Below are 18,780 nucleotides of genomic sequence, written 5' to 3' on the forward strand. Positions count from 1 at the left end.
CTATAGAAATGAGTGAGCTGAGAAGACATTTTCCCTTTTGGTCCCATGTCTTTTGTTCAAAAGTATATTTCCTTTGGGAAATGTGAGGAGAACCTATATTTTTCTCCTTCCTTTGCTGGTTGAGTAGCAGTATAGAATTGAAAAAACCAGCATTGATTCTGGGTGTCATTGTTTTCAGCATGGTCAAGAGAAGTCTTTTCTATGCTCTCGTCACCTGCCACTGCAATTTGAAATTACACCTTTTAAATATTCATCTGTACAGCCTCAATCTGTGTTTAGTTAAAGGTTCCTTCTATTGGTTACACTTGTTTGGTGTTTGACTATATCTTTCCTTTTGTATTCTCTGCATCTGTTCACTTCTCTGTCCTTTTTTAAGTCTGTAAGTTTGGAAACTCCCTATTCTAAAGCAGAAGATCTTAACAAAAGAAAGAGCATAATAACTAGGTGACCCTTTTGAATTTAACATCTGTGAATTATATATAAAATGTATTCAGGCAGGATGCCTTTCTTTTCACCTGGGTATTTTTCATATAGATGTGGAGTTCCTTTCTGAAATGGTGCATGAGAGCAGAGAAATGTTGGGAAGGTGAAGAAGTACTGAACACAAATTCTAGCACCTTACAAATGGTGCTAAGGCCTAGCCAGTCTTGGCCACAGGCCCAGAGTTGTTTGTCTGCTCTACTGGTAGCATAATAAAAGGGTAAAATCATAAAATGTCATGCTATTTTTGTTAAATGCCATAAACCAAGGCAGCATCTAGCTGCCACATGTCCTTTTCCAGTAACTGCATTTCATTACCAAACCCATGAGCAGGGTTAATACCTTTGCTAACATCACTCATGATGAATACTGAGTTTCAGAACTCTAAAGCTGCAAAACCACTCAAGTCCATACAGTTGTCAGCTGCACAAGTAAATAGTGTCTTGCACCTGGAAGATTATCCCATCATGAGCACAGCATCAGACAGCTAAAAAAATGGGGTTTGGGAGATGTTAGATCTGGTTTTAGGCAGCACAACTGTGAAACATGCACCAACTATGTCCAATAGTATAAAACACCAGTTTGGTTTTATTGTTTCTTTCCAACAGAGCTAGTGTTGTGTATCAAACTGTTTCTTAGCTCTTTGTTTAATCATCTTTATTAACAAAATGACTCAAGCAGTTTTGCTGCATGGGTAATAAGAATATAAATTAAATTAATACAAATGGATTTAATTTGAGGAAATACAAAGCTAGTATTTGATCAAACGGCAAAACTGTAATGTTAAGGTTTGCAGCATGTGAACTGAGCAGAAGCATTGACATGTTCCACTCTCTGCTGAGAAGATCTAGGCTCAATGTTTCAGGTAACACTACACCATTTAATTGTGACTCTTCAGACATATTGTATTCTAAAAGCTCAAAACCCAACTGCAGTATAGAAGAAAAATTAAGTGTCATTTGTGCTGTGCTTTTGAAGACATCTGAGGCTCTTGCTGGGCTGCAGTGGGATTCCATAGAGATACCCAAGGTATGTCCATCCCATCAGGTGTTCTAGTACACAAAGCCATGCCATCCCAGCTACAGCTCTGTAGTGTAACACCAAACCCAAGACAATAATGCTGGGGGTGTCATTAGCTGAAGTGCAGTGTGGTAGAGGCAGAGCTATACTGCTCCTGGGTCTGGAGTTACTGTGATTTTTCCCTCCTTTTTTTTTTTTTTTTTCTGCCTTCAGCAATCAATAAACTTGTCGCCTTTCTTTCTTGATTAAAGGTAAAACTTTGGTTAGTTGGCCTGTCACGTTTCTCAGTGAGAGCTTTATATTCATACCTGAAGGTGGAGCTCCAAGCTCATCTTCTACTAAGACAGCTGCGCTAGTGTTACAGAGCAAGGAAAACCTTAAAAGACCACTTCTAAATACAATATCCAAATTGTAAAATTTTACAGAAGAAGATGTTTAAAGTTTTACAACAGAATGTTTTCAGTTTTCGAAATAATGAGAACTGATAGCAGTTTGATGGTTAAAAAAACATGTTCTTTGCTACCTTTGGTAAATCAATCATCACAGTGGAAGCAGTTTCTTCCCGTTCAGGTACCTTATTTTGCCTTATAAAATTTTAAGTCTTACTCAGGAAAAGGTAATAAGGTATATTTTTTTCTTCTTTTTAATGTCTGCTCTATTATGAATGTTTAGTGTATTAAACATGAAGCTGTAACTTGCTTCCTGATTAAAGGATATGTCTTGAGATACATTTTTGCCTATGAAACTGATCTGATTTTCTGCTGTGACATATTATAGATGCAGTAGACATCAAAGCCTGGATCACCTCTTTGCATTATATACATCCATCATTCAGCAGGAAGTAATTTCAGAATCACCACTGTCTCAGTGAGCAGTGTGAACTACCTCAGGCTTAATGGAGGGATATGAATTCTGTTATGAGAAGAACTAATGCAACCATTGAATGGATGTTGTTAGTAATTTTTATGATTAGTTTAATTATTTCTTTCTGTGAGGACTGAGAGAGCTGAATTTGGGTCATAATGTGGGAGTTTTCAGATGTTTTCACCTGTTGCAAGTGTTCACTGAATGTTTCCAATTGCCTTTATTTTTTATTATTGTTTAATCAGAAGAAATGAAAAGAAATACCTGTTCTTAATAGATGTTGCTGGAAGAACTTTGATTTTGCCTTGTTTTTTGTTTTTTGTTTTTTTTTTCTTTCTAGTGAGATTTTTTTCCATTCAAATATAAAGACACAAATACTGCAGTTGAAAGGAATCCTCTCTCTATACTGACTTCATCCATCCTTCTCCAGGAGAGTAATGGTGAAAAGCAGCTCTTGTTGTGCTTGGAAGAATGGAGGTGAGTAAATCACTGCTATTCATGAAGAACACCCTATGCATAGCCTTGGCAGTGTAGGTACTGGTCAGAAAGATGCATTATTGGCTCCTTCAATGTTCTTTCAGTCTATTTATGTGTTATACTATAAACCAAAACAATTTCTTCTGGGACAAGTGGATTTTTAAGAACAGACAGAGCATGCATTTTGAATCAATCACGTTTCATTTTGCAGTGCCTTTAATGTTGATATTGCCCACTGACTGAATTATGCTGTCAAAAAAAGTGCATTCTTTTCAGGGTCTGGTTTGTTTAATTAGTTACAGAAATGTCCTTGTACTAAATGGTACTACATTTAGCTGGTTTAAGGACCACTTTTGTGTCCAGAATAAACATCTGGAAGAAAATGAAGCTGTCCACTGGGCTTAGCTGTGTAGTAAGGAAGGACTAACTTTAAATAAGAGAAAAATAAATAAAGCATAGTCAAAGTGGTAACTGAGAGAGGTAGAATAAAGGCCTGAATAGTTGCAAATGAAGGGAGAAGTGGAAAAAGACTTAAAAATCCATTAGATCTAGGAAAAATGTTTGTCATATTTTGCAGCAGCAAATTAGATTAGCAAATAAATAGATTTTGTTATGTGATGTGCATGTAATGTGACCATTAGGCATTTGGACAATAAACAGTAAGAATGCTGGGAGCCATTAGTACTGATAGTAGATTTTTTTTTTTTCTCTTTATTTAAAGTACTAAGCATTCTGATGATAACTGTTAACTGCTGCCTATGAGCCATTTATATTTATTGAGACAATGAGACTGTTCAAAGTCAGTGAAATGGTTTTTGTCAATTAGGAAAGAGTAAAATGGCTGGAAAAAAAAAACCCCGACGTCACAGCTACATTCGTTCTGTCATGTGTCTTGTCTCTATATATGTGCTAAAGGTTTAAAGTTTAATCAAAACCCTCTGTGATAAGGTCCAACCCCTACTTGTGGATCAGGGGGTCTTTAGCAAACTTTCCCAAGTGTCTGCATCTGTTCTGAAGTCAAGCAAAAAACTACAGGGATTTTTCAGAAACTTAAGGTTGCCTGGACATAATGCAGAGATTACATATAACAAAATACGAGGGAAGGTAAAGAGCTTGAAATGGTAAGAGACTGGGAATTGAGGACTTGACTTTTCAAGCAGAGGAAAGGTGGGTAGGATGTTGTCAGAAGACACAAAAAAATCCCACTACCCTCTGGCATTAGTTTTATTTACAGTAGTTGTCTTTTGAACATCAGAAATAGAGCCTACCACACTGCTAGAAAGATAACAGAGCTCTTGCTGTTTAAAGTTTTGAAGGGCACTAAGATTTCCTGAATATCAATATGCATAAATTGACAGTGTAGTGAAACAAACTTAGATTCTTAGAACACACACACAAAAAGTGCTTCTTCTGAAATTAGTGGCCAGTCTGGTTTCGAGAACAGGAGGGAAAATTTGGGATAGTAAGAGTATGAGGGAATGGCTTCTCCCAACTAATCAGTGACAGCTTGATCACATAGCTGGAATGTAATGGAAAGTTTGTTTTCACAGGTATGCAGACTTGTTACTGACATGTCTTTGACATTAAAGAAAAAAACAAATGGCACTCTAGTGCCACTATTTTTTTTAATTTTTTAAACTTTTTTTTAATATAGTTTGTATATATAAAGTGCACAGAAATGTATATTTTACGTTGAATTGACATAGACAAAAACTTTCTATGTGTCCACCCAAGGCTGTAATTTTAGGGAAGATTTTGGCCAAACCAGTTTTAGTACTAGCATGGAGACTAGGAGTTAAATCTTGCCATCTCAACTCTGTTTTCTTTCTTTCTTATCCTGTTTTTTGTCTTTAAGGACTTCTCTTGTACCATGCTTCACTTCAGTAGGACATAAAAATCAAGGCTTCTTGTACTTCTAGGAAGAAGATCCGGTATTTTCCCTTTTGCCACCTCTGTACCACAGGTTAGCTGATTCCATCTTCACTTTCCTCTGGTCTAAAGTTCAGGCTGCAGAGCCTCGTGATTGCTGTCAAAACCATGCTGTCCTCTAGACACAGGATTCACCTAGTCTGTCTACCCCACTAAATTGTTAATTTTGGTCTATAACTTACATCAAAGGTATGGATATTAGGGATTTGTGACCTGTGTTAAAATCCTAGAGACTGGTTAGGTCTGTTCTAATCTTTTCATGTTCTCTTATAGCTTTTCAAAAGGGCTAGGACAGGCAAATATATCATGCCAGTGTGTTTCATGCTGATAATGCCTGGAAGCAAATGTATGCTCTGGGTGCAAAGCCATGTCAAATCTGTCTTACGGGGCTGATGCTAGACTGTTAAAATGTCAATTTTACTCTTCCCCTGCAGAATAGATGTTTCTGAGGCACTTTTTGGAATGGATGTATTGATATATGGGTAGCTTCTGGGAAAGAGCAGAAACTCCAGAACTGCCATCAAATCGAAAGAGTTAAAAAAAAAAAGAAAAAAAGAAAGTGAGGAGATCCTGAAAGCTAAGCCTACAAATCAGATGGGGGAGGGTGGGGGTGGGGTGGGGAGAGGAAGGAGGAGGAGAGGAAGTGATTTGTTAAAAACATATTAAAGATTCTTTTTTTCCCTCTCAAATAAATGTTCCCTTAGCTTCAGAGTGTGTGATATGGAGTATCTGAGTGGTTACAGGAATTTACATTCTGAATGTTTTTCCCCAAAAGAAGTGATAAACCCCAGGGTTACACAGTATAGCCAGTTTGTCTCTTTCAGTTACTTTTTTGACCAAATTCAAATACGTGACATGATGGTGGTATTCCACAGATTTACTGTATGTGCTAGCTTAAAGTGTGTGACTTCAACTGTATAGTATTGATCATGATGTAGAAACAGAAATTGAATGGTTTTTCTTCCATCTTGATCTGTAATTATTGAGTATTGTAGATTGTCTGTACTGCTTTTTGAGAAGATGGTGATTCTGTTACTGGCTTGATGTTTTTTGAATTGAGCACTTAACTGTGGTTGTTGTTTTTTTGTGTCCATTTGCATTGTGGTAAGTTCCCTGTATGCTTTTTTTTTTTTTTTTTAGTGTGCTTGGCCTGCAGCAATGCCATGTGGAATAAAAGTCACTATGATAACAACAAAACAATTAAGGATCTATTCCAAAGTCTATAGAAGTCACCCAAATGGCTCCCATTTAGGACAGCTGGCATTGCATTATGCACCACCAAAATAAATACCTGTTGAAATAATTTCCCTTCAGAAGCCCTTATTCTATGATATGAAGTTATGATCATTAACAACATCCTAGAATATATGCAGGTCCTTTAGGTAAATTTATGAACTAGTCTTTAAAATTTGATAGCAAAGAGATAAGTTATGCATCATTCATCCCTGCAGTCTGCAAAATAGTCACTACTGGGACCCCTTTTGCAGGATCTGAACCCTATGAAATTCTGTGAAATTTTTCCATTTGTTTTATGCTTAATGAAAGACAACAGTAATTTTTGCTATCTTCCTGTTAAAGCTTTTAGCTGTAGACCATTATTTTCTAATGACAAAAATAATTAACACTAAGACATGTTAATGGCTATGTTATCAGGTAATGGTGTCTTCATTAATGCATGGCTCTAATCTCTGCAATAACTTTGTCAATAGCTGCTGGTGGAAGGAAAATTTAGGGAGGAGGGAATGGTTTGATATACCGATTGTCCAAATTCATTAACTGCATAAAACTCAATCGTGTCTACTTGACGGTGAGGCTACATCACAGATCTTTAAAGGCCAGGCCTGAATTCCCATGAATTTACAGTAGAAACTCTCAGTCACGTCTGTTCCAGTTTTCTATGTATATAAATTTTTTGAATTCAAATGTTATATAACTGATCAGTGAGGGTTTACTTGAATATCTAGGGGGTTATAGAGACTAATGTGCTAGAATAAATTCTGTGTTTGTATTCTGAATTGAATTTTGTGTCAGCACCTTGTCTCTGCAGTGGCCTGAATCAGACTGTTAGACACTGGGCCTTAGAGACGAGCAGAAAGAATTAAATCTAATCTGGTTGTGAATTCCAAATGTCAGAGGAATGACCTTTTTTTTTTTTTTTTTTTTATAAAATGTGATTTTTCAGAATTGTCATGTTGTCATGGAGAGTGTGATGTAGAACTTAAAGGGATTTAGAGAAACTATTAACATTGTCAATGTGCTAGTGGCTTTTAGCAAGTTGATGTTGTATATGACCTTTTGAACTATATATATGTGTGAGTATGTATATAGTACATAGGTATGCATATAAGTATGTTTCTTCTAAAGAGAAGAAATGCTTTTGTGAAGCTACTGTGGCTGGGAAAGCAACAGTATCTTGTAAATCAAAGTACACGTAAGTCATACAAATCGTATGCTATTAATTCTGTAGTTGACAGAGAGAAGCAAACCAGGGAAATCCTCATGTAACTAGTTTTGCTATTCTTTGTTTAAATTTTTTGGTTGAGGGTCCTTATATATTTTTGCTCCTTTGCCTGTTTAACTTCCAGCTTTTGGCCATTCTCCTGCAAATTCTAGTTGTAATTTAAGCACTAAAATAAGAAGGAATTTTTGCTTGCCTATGTATTACGCCGATTAGGTATTTACTAAGCTGGAGCTGCATGACAGAATTTGTATAACTTTTCTTTAGCTGTAGGTATTTGTTTTCTAAATGAAATAGTCGCAGCTTGCTACTTATAAATAACATCATTTCTGTTTCTGATGCTTAAACTGCATAAGTTTCCATTGTAAATACCTTTTTGATTACAGTGTGAAGAATGTGTACTGGTGTCCAATAACTATACTTTTGAGCATTTAATCAGAGGTATAATATTCTAAAGCAGTGGCTTAAGGTGAAAGCAACAGGCTTTTTGGTTGGGGTTGGGTTTTTATGTCAATCTGCAGCCTCCCTGCCTTAAGTAAGGAATTAGGTACTGAAGTATTCTGTCCTTTCACCCAATTTGCCTAAATATTTTCCCCAAACTCTGAAGAAAACCCAACCTGAAAGCCTAGCATCCAAGACCAAAAAGTAGAAGCAGTTTGAAAGGAAACATATATAGGTGTGAAGGGTTTTATTGCATATTTTTTTTCTGGTAGTAACATCTGTCTTGGCTGGTTTCCCTCTAGTTTTATAGAAAACCATAGTGATCTGTCATTGGTTTTGTTCGTGAAAGTGAGTGTTACCACTTACTCCTGTGATTCCTAGAGTGATGTTTTTCTCTCATGTTGTCAAGTGAAGTGTACATCACTTTAAGAACTACTGTAATCTTCAATGTAAATCTACTGCTGCTTTTAAAAGAAACTGTTGTATCAGCAGATAAATACTTGCCGCAAATGCTCTGGTGGACAACATGATGGGAAGACTACATGATGGCTTTCTCTGTGTGCAACTTCTGTGTTTACCAGGTTGCATTTATGTTTCACAATTGAACCACATGTAACACTTCAGTACTTTTGTTAGTCTACCATGTAGGGAGTCACTGGAGATTTATTTTTATTTGCACCCTGACATTTAAATATTTTTAGATGTCTTTTCAAGCCTTTTCCTGGTTTCCAAATGCTCAATACTGTTGATTTTAGTATGTATAAGCAACTATACAGTTGTATTTGCTGGTTTTGCTGACATTTTAGAAAACATTTTTTTTTTCTTTACCGCTTTATACTAAAAGATTATTAATACTTCATTCATCAACTGTTCTGTGTGTGATTGCTCCTGAAGAGCTCTCAAAATCTGGCTTTTTGCTACTTATTTTCATTAGTGCTTAATTAACAGAGGAGATGAAAATTAAAATCTTCAGCCCACTCAAGGATGAGAAACTGCTTTTTAGAAGAGGGATTCAGAACGTGGTCTGTATTTTGCCAAATGAGTTGCAAAATGCTGTAAATTTATACCAACATTTTCTGTATAGATTAGAAATACCACTGCTTCGTGTCAAGAAGAAAATGTGGGCCATCATTTTAATTTGTAATCTATAACTTTGCTGGATTCAGAAACGATAGTAAATGCCTGAGAAAACTGTTAGTAAGTTTGGAAGCAAGGATTGGCAAGTTAAAATTATTTTCCCTCTGTGCCCAGTCTTCTCAGCTAATATATTACTGCCTCTACTCAGTATAACATCATTTACCTAATTCAATGTTATAAATAGGGTGCAAGTACTTGTGGTGCAAAAGAAGCTTGGAAGCAAAGCAATTTCCTGAGCTTCTTGCTTTGTTAGTTTGTTGACAAGTAGCTTGAGAGAGCCAAGCTTTTGCAACAAAAGTACTAGGCTTAAATAACTGACATCATATCATAGCTACCCTTATTTGTCTTACTTTAATTAATACCTCAGGGTTTGACACCTCCTCTGATTTCCTATAATAGAACTAAAGGAATTTAGGGAAAAAACAAGGACTTAAGATAAATGTCCTATAGGGGAATTGGCTGTCACACTTTTAATGATTTAGAAGGATCAGAATTTGGTAGCCTACTTCAGGATTGTTGATCATTTTAGTGCCAAATTGATCCAAATTTTGTGCCAAATTGATCTAAATTTAGTCAGTAATACTGAAGTTGTAAATCGTTGCTGTGCTTACCCAACTAAGTGACTAGACATCATGGTATTAGTTGCTTGCAAAAGAACATATAGCTTTAATGTTCCATGGAAACAACAAATGTTATGGATTGAGGTGAAATGAGACTCAGAATGATAATGAAAGGGTTGCCTATGATGGATTTGAGGTACAGACTCAGAACTATATTATGACGTGGGGGCCCTGATGGATGCCAAGTGGAACATGGGTCAGCAAAGTGTCCTTACCATGAAGGTTAATGATATCCTGGGCTGCCTTAGGAAAAACATTGCCAGCAAGTCCACAAAGGTTGTCCTTCTAATTTATTTATCAGTGATGTGGTCACATCTAGAGTGCTTGGTCCAGTTCTGTGCTCCCCAGTACAAGAGAGACATGGACATACTAGTGAGAGCCCAAAGAAGGTCCAAGAAGATGATTAAGGGACTGGAGCATTTCACAGGAAAGGCTGAGAGAGCTGGGACTGTTCAGCCTGCAGAAGAGAAGGCTCAGGGGAATCTTAGCAATGGATATAAATACTTGACAGGAGGGTGAAAAGAGGATGGAGTCAGGCTCTTTTCAGTGTCAGGATCAGAGGCAACTGGCACAAACTGCAACACAGGTGACTCACTCTGAACATCAAGAGATGCTTTTTGACTGTGAGGATGATCAAACACTGGCGCAGGTTGCTTGGGGGTATTGTGGAGTCTCCATCATTGGTGGTATTCCAAAGCCACCTGGACATAGTCTTGGGCAACCGTGTCTAGGTGGCTCTGCTTGAGCAGGAGTCTGGAGCATATGATTTCCAGAGGTGCCTTCCAGCCTCAACCCTGCTGTGATTTTGTGAAAATTCACATAGAATCCATTAGTCGTTCTTGAGACTGGCTGCCTCTTTACAAATTCCCCAATCAGGAACTCGTATGAACCCATAATGATGTTATGGATCAGATACTCTTTTTGACCTCCATGTGTGATTTTTCTTGTCTGAAGTTTATGTGATTTCAAGTTGCATAGCTGTTGGAAATAATTGACATGAAAGAAGCAACTATATGTCATGGTTGCAGAAGAAACCAGTGTGTTAAAGTCACTACAGGTCAGATAATGTAGCACACTTAGGGTAGCCCTTTCTTACTTTAAATGACTTGAACATATTTTTCTGTACTTAATTGATACTGAGGGGTTTTATGGGAAATTTAATCAGTCAGGCTTTGCCAGTTTTCAAAAACAATGCTGTGGAACAATATTTATGTGATATTAAACCACTAGGAGTTACCAGAAAAGCTAATTAAAGCAGAATTATTTGCTAGTTTAAAACTATATTACATTTTTATATTTCATTCATGTCTGAGTAGTTAAAATATGTGTAGAGGAACATCAAACCAGCACACTATGTATATGTGTATATATTCTACATATTTAGCTTGTGTAGTGCATCATGAACCCGAATTAATTTGATGTGTAGATTTTTTTGTAAATAAAGAATGAAGTATGTGCAACAAACAGGATCACAGGTAATTAAATGCGTACTGCTTGGCTTGTTTATTGCCAGTGCAAGAAATTGTTCCATATCAGCTGATAAAGGCTTAGTATATGGCTCATTATGTATGTTTGTTTCAACTAAACTCTTTAAAATGCAAAATTAATTTTTATATAGCTTCATAATATTAACACCCTTATTACAGCATGGGAGTACATACTTTGCAAAAGATGACAAGGGGCTAATGTTATTTATGGCATTTAAAATATGACTCCCAATCTTCAGGAGTTTTTGGTTATTTTACAGATAGGGATGTTATTATTGACCTAGAGATGGAGCAATAGGAAGGCTGGTCTCTGCACTGGGGACAGAAGTGATAGATGGTCTGGAAGATGCATTTGGTTTTCCGGGGTAAATATATCTATAAATGCCAAATAATTCCTTTCCTCATGCTGTAGATATCTCATTCAGGAAATAATATATTTCTGTCAAGCATTTTCATTTTGCAGCAGACTAAGAGCTTAGTGTTTGATGAAGAAAATTGAGCTTATTCTTAAATGTCTTTCTTATAATTAGTAACAGAGTTATAAAAACAATACAAGTAAAAAGCAGCCTGTGATATGTTTTTGTGTGTCTTTTAAAAAAAACCAAAACAAAACAAAGCAACCCCCACCCCCCCAAGCTCTATTGCTGCAAGAGATTGTTCAAATGATTGTTGGTATATGTATGCCTATAAATCCAAAAAGCTCCTGAAATTTTCACTGCCCAGAGGTATGCAGTTTCTGATGGAAAACCTGATTTTAAATAACAAATAATGTAAAGATGCTGAAGCCAGAAAGAAGTCATGGTGACTTACCTGACAATTGTGGGATCTGTCTTTTATTTTTTATTTTTTTTCCAGAACACATGCTGATATCCCGTTTTGATCCCTTTTCTTGGAAGCATTGTAAGTAAAGTAAGCACTGCATGTGATAGTCACCCTTTTATTGAAGTCTGTATGAATAATATATGCTAAGTTGAAAATAGTATTGATATTGATATACTCATCCTAATGCTAAGTATGGTTTTGATGTTTTAAGTATGACATAGCAAATGTTTCTCAGATATTCACATTTTAAGTGAGGAGATATACTGCAGCAAATATGGAAAATATTAATCACAGAGCCTCACATAGGTAGTCTTGAAATGGTTTCCTTATCTAGCTTGAGTTGTTTCAGTGACAGCATTGCATGTCATGAGTTCAGGTGAGAAGTCCTTTCCTGAAATTGGTTAGATACAACCTGGGATTTAAGCAGAAGGACCTCCAAAGATTTGAGCTGGTGTTATCCCCACTTATTCCAGGGTCTGATGCCTATTTACTGACTGTCACAGCAGTAGTTTGAGTTTTTACCATAGACAGCTGTGCAGATCAGGATCAGGTGTCTGCTGAAATAAACGTTTGCTTTTTTACCCTAAGCTTGTCCCAGTGTTTTACGGAGAAATGTACACCGACAAATACTGACTTATGAGCTGTTAGTGTCTGTTAAGCTGATATTTCCATGAAGTCTTGCAGGTTTGATCTCTGGAAAAAACAATTCTCTCAATTTGAAAATTGAGAAGGGGTGGATTGACCCTGGCCAGCAGTTAAAATCCCATGCAGTCACTTGCCCATAGCAGGATGGGCAAAAGCAAGAGGTAAAGGCTGAGATAAAGAGAATTTAATAAATGAAGGGAAAAAACCCCAAACCCCAGGTGTCACTTACCACCTCCTGCTGGCAGACCAGTGCCCAGCCAGTCTTTGAGCAAAGGCTACTTTGGTACAACTGGCCTCTGCCAGTTTTATGGCTCAGCATGATATTATATGGTATGGACCATTGATTTGATCAACTTGAGTCAGCTGTCCCGGCTGTGCCCCCTCACAACCTCTTGCCTAGCCCTAGCCTACTCCCTTGAGGTGGCAGAGTAGAAAACTGAGGTGGCTTTCGTGCTATGCAAGTGCTTTTAGACAGCTTCTAGAACACTGTTGTGTTATCAACATTTTTTTGGCTGTGAATGTAAAACACAGCTCCACATTGGGTACTGTTGAAGGAAATTAGCTTCAACCCAGCCAGACCAAATACAAAAAACAGTGCCGTTTATTGTGGAAATTAGAAAGACAGGTCACTTGGGAAACTCCTGAAATGTTATGAATTTGTCCAGTAGAAAGAAGCTTGAGAACCAAAAATTGCTACAGAAGCTGTCTTTCTTAAAAAAAGCAGGACGCGTGAAAATATTCAGGAGCCAGAATTAGCAACTTTAGTTTTGGTAGGGTTTCATATTACTCTAAATAAGATTCTGGTTCTTGGAGTATGTACTCATGGAGTGACCAGATTGCTTGTGAATAGATACTTGAGACTTGTTAGGGATTAGTTCCATGTATTTGACAGTTGCTGTGGAACATACATACATAGATATAGTGAAAGGGCCGCAAGATCTTGCTCTTAGATAATTAACTCTCCATAGAACTCACCATGTTTGTGTTGTAACTGAGATGAAGGAAGCAAAGTTGGATGTGAGATATGGGATTGGTCAAAGGTGTGTTTGAAGACCTGAGCTGGTCATTCATGAAGATAAAGATGGAGAAATGGGAAGAAAATTGATCTTTTTCTTGCAAAGTCACACGTTTTGCCTTGCTACTGTGGTGGGAGGCACTCCTGTACACGGCTTGAACTTTTGCCTAACCAAACTGCTTTTCTCTAAAAACAGTGGCTTTGCCAATTGCTCTGCTCCCTTCAAAAAACTAACACAGGTGAAAACATAGCTACAGTTACAGAAATATTTGCTTTATAAAATATAAATATGTGCTTTATAAAATAAACAATATGGAATAATTATGCCAAATATCTAGTCTCTACAGGTAATGATAAGAAGAGTGACCTCATATAAAAATGAGTAAAACCTAATGAAAAATGAAGAAAACCTAATAGGAATAATTGTCCCCCTGGAACAAATTGCCACTTTACACAAAACCTCAGTAATAAATCTCACAGTGGCAGGTTTGGCATTGTTTTTGGAACATAAGGAACAGCTGGCACCTCAGCCTAAAACATTGGCATTGTTTGGTTTTCTTTTTTTTTTCCTTTTTTTTTTTTTTTTTTTTTTTGTAATAAGAAGAAAGAGACAGATGTCCTGGAAAAGACTTCAATAGTGTGTTCATTCATAACAACTTGGTGTTTTTTGAATTTCAAAGTAGACACAACTGCTTTCTCCTATTGCTATGAGAGTACAAGCTATGGGTTATAATTGCTTTTTCACAAAATTTCCTCTGAAATAGGAATGCTGGTGATCATCTGAAGTAATGGCCTGCATGGTGGAGGGAATAGAGGCTACCTTGGCTTTAATACGAGGAAGGCAGAATGGGCACAGAGGCACAGAAGTTGGGAGAGACTCTTGGCTGACTCCAAACCAACCTCCTGCTCTGAGGGGTGACTTTTTTGGTCACAATGACTTTTGTGGGGAAACTGTTGCATTGAGATTAAACAGCAAGTCCCTGGGGGGAGATAACTAGACCAATGAAATACCAGTAGCAGAAATTTAGAACAAATAGCGAAATGCAGTTCCCTTAATACATCAGTCATCGCATATGTAGCAGTACAATATAAAGTATTAGAGCGACCAATTCTGCTACTTGATTTCAAAAGGTGATGCAACTGCAATGGGCTGTTTTTGCTGTGAACTCACATACTTTTTAAAGGAAGCTCCACCAATACTATCAGTTATAGGCAGTTTTGTTAAGTCATTCTGTTACCATCTAATTCCAATTATTTCAAAGCCAGTGCAGTTTTATACTCCTAGGGAGGGTCCTGTTAGAGCCTTGTGTCTACCCATACTCCTAGGGAGGGTCCTGTTAGAGCCTTGTGTCTACCCACTTTTAAATGCATTCTTATTACAAAGACATATATAGTTCCCATTACACAACAGTGATATAAAGCATAAATATGTATATTTGTATAAAAATAGATAGATAATATGAACAAACATGCATGGGTATAATACTTCCTGAACTGCTTTTCATTACTTGCTGTCTAATGGTAGTGATGTTACGGGTATGGACATAGAATGTGATTTTTTTCAGAGAAAGAAGAAAGAAAGATTATAAGAAAATGAAATATACTAAAGAGTTGGCGCATGTTTTAATGACATTTTGTGAGTTCTGCTGGTATTTGTAAAAGTGTTTTTAATACTTTATTTTCCTATTTTCTTTTACTTTGAGAAAAGCTGCTAATGTTTTCTTGAGACAAAAAGCCATGGGAAAGTAGTAAAGGCTCTGGCAACAATCAAGACCTATTATTATACTTGCGTTTAATTCTGGTATGATTTATTTACCCATGTTTTTCTATTGGAAGAGTTTTGTTTCCACAAATAGTAGTTATTAATTTTTCTAACTGAAGACTGAAGTATTCAGTTTTCCTGTATTGCTATGATCACATTATTTTCCATGCTGGTTGTTGCCTGGCAATAACATGTTCTTTAGTGTTCTTAATAAAGGTGGCCATGCAAAATTCGTTTGTAGCGCTGTCGTGAATTAGAACAGTTTATTAAACTGTCAGCTCCTTCTGACTTCCTTGGCTAGTCATGTATCACTGCTTTGTATTTTTTAGGCATCAGTAAGTGTAAGCAACTGGTTGCTTCTTTGATTGAAGCTGCCAAAGAAACCCCTCAAAGCTGTACAATGAAACACCTGTATTATTGCCACCTGCTGCACTCTTCCACCAATGCCAGAACATATGGAGTCATTCAACTTCAGAGCTGCATTTTTTTTGGGTTTAGTCTAGGGTTTTCGCAGCTGGTGCTTATTTACAGGAGCAGCCATCTTTCCATCTACTTTCTGGAATATCTGGGTCTTAATCAGGCTAATAATAATTCTGGGGCCTTTGTTATTAATTTTTTTTTTGTGCAGGCTGAAGTGATGATTTGACTTCTATTTTTTTTAATGTGTCAGTATCCCTTGAGATTTTTTGACATTGGGCTTGTAAAGGTGACTTTTTTTCCATGTCATCAACACAACTTCTACCATACCAATGATCCTCTCATAAGCAAGTCAGTCTTCAGTCTTCAAATAACTCTGTCCTTTGTTCCACACATCGCCTATAGTCAGTTTAACATCTGAGGTGAGTATTTTGCTCTCCCTATTTATTTATTATTTTTTTGGTTGTCAGTGATGTTTTGAGTGAGGATTGGTGGGATTTTGGACCTGAGTGGTAGATGAAGAAATAGTCCTTCAGTGGACATCCTCTTGGACTCTTTCTTTCAGTGTTTTGTTTCTCCTCTTGTGCAAAGGTTTGTGAGAACTGTTAATGTCTGTCTTGGCCCATCATCTGTGCATATGCAAAATAAAGTAGTTTTAGCATGTGTTCTCGGGAGTAACAGTAAGTGTGCCATCTGTCTTAAGAAATCTCTGCCCATCAGAAAGACAATATTACATGAATGTGCAAACTGGAGCATGCTGATTAGAGCATGTCACCCAAGTAGTGGTCCCTTAACTTAAGGAGGCTTTGACTTGAATGCTTTTTTTAACAGGAATATAATAGGAGTTCTGTGGTTTTAAGGAGAAAATTCTTTCAGGCTTTCTAAATCCTAGGTGTGACGTTTGTGTTCTATCTCAATATCTATTTGTAAATTAGAGGAGTCAGTGTTTAACTGGAATATATATAAACATTCGTATGTCCATGTTTTGTTGGAACTTCTCTGCTCTTCTGAAGATCAGTAGGAATGCTTAATAGGTGATGTACTGGAACACTTCATCCACTTGTACTGCATTTCGTACACTTTGCCCTTCATTGGGCCATGATGTGAATGGATAATCCTAAACATGATCTCTTTTGCGTTAATTTATTCTCCTAAGGAGTGTTTTGCTTTTATGTGAGATCTCTATTTCATTTCCATCAGATTACATCCGGTCACTTAAATCAAAAGTGACATGTCTTTAGTGAGATTTTAATAACATAGTCTGGCTCCAAACAGAACACATTCGAAGAAAATATTGCAAGCTGTGTTTTCCATGAGACTTGCACGCATCTCCTCATCCATATTCTCATACCACAGTTATAGCATCAGCTTAGGAAGTGATGAGCAGTAACTTGCATTTTGTGTATGTATTTCCACTACGGGAGTCTTGGTAGCTGAAAATAATTTTATTCCTGTTGGTAAGGAATCTGATGCATGGGTAGTTTTGTCCTATATTTCCTTTCCTTGATAAAGCTTAATTTTGAGCAGATGTTCTATGCCTTCAGAGTGACACTGTATAACTTTAATCGTGTGGTAGATGCTGTATGGGGTTTTTTGGGTATGATCAACCCAGGTGTCGTAGGATATGTTGCTGTCAGTATCGGTTGGCAGTGTTTTACTGTTGGTGGTGTTTAGCCTGTCCCTGCAGAGTGAAACAGCAGGCTTGACAGGGTAAAAAGAGCTATTACCACTGCTGTTGCTGCCTCTGGCAGTTTTGTTAATCCAAGCTCTGGGTTCCTTTGACTTTTACTACAAGTGCCTGAAAATGAGTTTTCAGCTTTATTACAGCATTCTGGATTTTTTTTTAATTTTTTTTATTTCCCAAAATGTATAGTGTGTTTGGGGCACAGTTTTGTGTGAATCAAAATGGGTGTAAGCTATTTTGAGAAACAAAGGGAAACAATTTTTAAGATATGTATGTTGGTTTAGGAGGTGAACCAAAATCTAATTATTAATTTTTTTTCCTCAATATATGTTGTCAAGATAGTAAGAAAAATATACTTTCTTCCTTTCTTCTCTGCAACCTATAATTTGAGATTTCTATACTTGTTTACTAAGACAAGAAGATTTTAATCGCAGAAGTGGTAACTTGTGAAGGAGGTACATTCTAAAAGTGAGAATTGACTTCCACAAAAAGGCCACAGGGCTCTGATTTGATATTTTTGGTAATAATGTAAGACTTATGACCTGAGGGTTATATTTTCCTCATGTTCAATTCTCTCTCTAAGTGTTTATTGCGTTTGACTTGAGTATAGGATGAGGGATTGGATAATATATTTTCCTTTCTCTATGACTCTGACTTCTAAAAACATTGTGGGAGGAATTCAACCTGCTGACATATCTATTGAAAAGTTGAAATGTTTTACAAAGAAAGTGTCAAAAAGGAAACATTTGGACTTTTCAGAGTGAAATGCCTTATTTTGAAAATGTTGTCTTAAAATGTGTCAGTATTGTCAAACTCTCTCTTTCATTAAGTGTAAGCTGCTTTGCCAAATTTGACTTGCATATGTGACTGTTTTTAATTCAAGAGAGAGCATCTGATTAATATACTATTCCCTGATGTGTTCTTTGAGCTTTAAAGACAAAGTCTGTCAGATTTTTCTACTTTTTTTTCAATTGTATAGCATTCATCATTCCATTTGGTCTCCCTTACTTTCAGTATTAAGGAATATTAGCAATTATGACCATTATTTCTGCATATATAATTTTACTTTTTACTAATCGTATTATGACAGAAATTAAATAAAAACATTAACAAATAATGCTTAAAATTATCAGGGTAGGCATCCCTAGAAGGCCAGGCTTTCTAACTCTTGGAGCAAACCTGCTCCAGAGTGAGCTCCTCTCTCCATGGGCCACAGGTCCTGCCAGAAGCCTGCTCCAGCGTGGGCTTTCCACCCTTCTTTACAATGTTATTCCAACAGTGCTTCCATCAGTGCTGATGGGCTCGGCCTTGGACAGTGGCAGGTCCATCTTGGACCTTGCTGGCATTGGCTCTATCAGACACAGGGGAAGCTTCTGGAATCTTCTCACAGAAGCAACTCCTGTAGCCCCTCCACTACCTAAAGGTTTTCACACAAACCAATTACAGCTGGTTTTAAGATCAAACTTCTACCAGAAGCAATTGTTAATTAAGCTGCCACTTTGATGTAAAAAATAAATGGGAG

General features: G+C 36.9%; 1 long non-coding RNA gene across 1 annotated transcript; it reads left to right on the forward strand.

The window, feature by feature from the left end:
- The first annotated feature begins 2,717 nt into the window (after window positions 1-2,717).
- LOC130606616 (uncharacterized) lies at window positions 2,718-14,295 on the forward strand. The gene is made up of 4 exons (XR_008974029.1): window positions 2,718-2,845; window positions 11,178-11,278; window positions 11,769-11,813; window positions 14,160-14,295. It is a non-coding gene; the product is annotated as an uncharacterized LOC130606616 (long non-coding RNA).
- The last annotated feature ends 4,485 nt before the right edge of the window (window positions 14,296-18,780 follow it).

Source organism: Pezoporus wallicus, unplaced genomic scaffold (genome assembly GCF_028554395.1).
Source record: "Pezoporus wallicus isolate ANWC-B61680 ecotype Strahan unplaced genomic scaffold, APGP_CSIRO_Pwel_v1 contig_749, whole genome shotgun sequence".
In the NCBI taxonomy this organism is placed as follows: domain Eukaryota; kingdom Metazoa; phylum Chordata; class Aves; order Psittaciformes; family Psittacidae; genus Pezoporus; species Pezoporus wallicus.